We start from the raw sequence: 2,685 nt of genomic DNA on the forward strand, positions 1-2,685 counted from the left end.
GCCGCCGCAATCTCTGGCTCTTGTGGGCCGGACCTGGGCCCCGCCCCTGGAGCCCCACCCCCTCGGGGCCGCCCTCACCTGTCCAGGTGTGTTCACCAGGAGGCCCAGGATGCGCCAGCCGCGACTCCGCAGCGCCCCCTGCCACCCTGAGGCCGCTCTGCGCCCCGGTGCGTCCGGCCCTGTGCCTTGCGCCGACGCAGCGCAGTGCCTGCTGCCTCCCTGAGGCCACCCAGGACCCTGCATTTCCTCTGGGTCTGCGCGGCGCCTTCCACCAGCACTTCACAGCGCCTCCTGCCGCCCTGTTACTGCCCGACACCTTCCACTCTGGTCCAGTTGGGCGCCCTTCCACCCCAGCACCAGGAGAAATCCCAGACGGCCTCTTACCCCGGGCTCCCTACTGACCTGGATCATGAAGCTGCTTCAGTGCCCACCTGCGTCTGGCTGTGGGCAGCAGGGGCTTTGCAGACAGGTCGCTTATCCTTTGGTCTCTTCAGCTGCCTTTTCATAACGACTCACACAGTAGCTGTAAGAAAGCTTAGAAAATGCAGGTGGGGGGTGCCTGGGTGGCTCAGTCGATTAGGCATCTGCCTTTGGCCCAGGTCATGATCTCAGGGTCCTGGGATCGAGCCCTGCATTGGGCTCCCTGCTCATCGGGGAGTCTGCTTCTCCCCCCCCCTTCTCTCTCTCTCTCTCTCTCTCAAATAAATAAATAAAATCTTTAAAAAAAAAAGGAATGAAAGAAAAGAAATTGCAACTGGAAGGGACCATAGAGATACCTCGGTCACAGCCCTTTAGAGCAGGGAAGAAACAGGCCCAGAGAAAGGAAGCGTTCTCTTCTCACGCAGAACTTCTCAGACTTCAACGTACATACAATCACTGTGGATCATGTTAAAATGCAGATTCTACCTCTGTGGGCGTGGGGTGGGTCTTGAGAATCTGCATGTCTAACTTTCCAGGGGACGCCTCTGTTGCTGGTCTGTCACCATGTCCCACCTGGATCATTGCCATATGCCCCTAACTAGCCCCTCTACAGCCTATGCTCAATGTACTAGCCAAAGGGATACTATTAAATTAGAGTCAGATCATGTCGCTCTGTTTAAACCTATTCAATGGCTTTTTTGCTTCATCCTTAGCAAAAGCTTAAGTCCTATGGTCACCTACATGGTCCTCCGTGTCTGACCCCTGCTATCACCCTTCCTCATCTTCCACCACTCTGACGCATTCTGCTTCTTTCTCTTTGGCCTCTGTGTTGTTCCTTGGATGTGATGACATACTCCTGCCCCAGGGTTTGTTACTGCTCTTCATTCTACCAGCACCACTCTTCATGCACACACACACACAGACATACACTCATGCACCCAGATAATCATGTGGATCATCCCCTTGCCTCCTTCTAGGCTTTGCTTTATTGTTATTCTATCAGTTAGAATTTCCCTGGCTACCCTATCTAAAAGCTCAATGCTTCCCACCTTCCCAGTACTTCTTATCCATATGATCCCTTCTATGCTATTTTTCTGTATAGCAAGACCAATCAGCAGAATTGCCTATAGCCATCTCCCCAGTTGATTCCGGGCACCCCAGTCATGCAAATGCTGTGGCAATGGAAAACGGATAGAGCTTCACTCAAAAAGAAGCCTTGAAAGACCCTGCATGTCAAGGCTATTGGGCCTAGTGAGAGGCCCAGCATCAAGCCACTGATAGAAGAGCTCAGAGCCTGGGAAATGCAACCACCAGGGGCCAAGTTCAGAGAACATTAAAATCACTTACATTCAACATCAGCTGCTCTTTCCTCGGTGCTGCTGGAATCCTATGACTGGAATTAGTCTTGGTGAAGTCAGTTGGCTTCAAGTAACAGAAACCAATTCGAATTAACATAAGCAAAATCAAAACCCCTCTCAGCCTCACTGGATCCCCAGGAAGAATTTGATTGGCCACGAGATTGGCAATAACTAGCTTCTTTGGGTCAGGTGTCTTCATTCCTGGTCCATTCAGCCAGCACCATGAGGATAGAAACACATAAACAAATATGGCCGTAGAGGTCCACCATTATAGTAGATGGGCATTTCTCTAAGAATGTGGTGAGAGTGAGTGAGAAAGGAACTTTAAAAGGAACCAACACATCCCTTTGTTATCAATAGTACCACTTCTGGGCCACTTAGGAAAAATCAATATGAGATGAGACTTACACTGTCCCCTAAGTACATAGACTTATTACCAAAAGCAGTGGTGTGGCAGTCATGTTTTCTTTTCTTCTCTTTTTTTCTACCAGCATCTTTTCCCTCTTTTTTTGGAGACATCTCTGACTTTCCTTTCGAAAACCATTCATCCACGTTTCCCGGTCCATGTGGTTTGAGTTGGGGTGATCCCACTTCTTGCTCTAGGTCTAGCCAAACAGCTTATCTTATCACTCAGGTCTTAGTGTTTTGTTCAGGAATAGGCATGGGCCCCAATTAAATCCAATGAAAGTCAGGCCCACCCAGGATGTTTTCTGGAAGATTGCAAAGAGAACTTCTCTTTTGGCTGGGGGGCTACTAGCAGAAACCATTGTGTGATCCAAGAGCTGCAGGGAGTATCACATGGGGCTTGGGAGTGAAGCCAACTCAAAGGAAAACAGAGCAGAAAGATGGAAAGGATTCCAGCCCTAATGATAAAATGTCTCTGGACCAAGCACTACCTTAAGCTGGG

Source organism: Ailuropoda melanoleuca, chromosome 10 (genome assembly GCF_002007445.2).
Source record: "Ailuropoda melanoleuca isolate Jingjing chromosome 10, ASM200744v2, whole genome shotgun sequence".
In the NCBI taxonomy this organism is placed as follows: domain Eukaryota; kingdom Metazoa; phylum Chordata; class Mammalia; order Carnivora; family Ursidae; genus Ailuropoda; species Ailuropoda melanoleuca.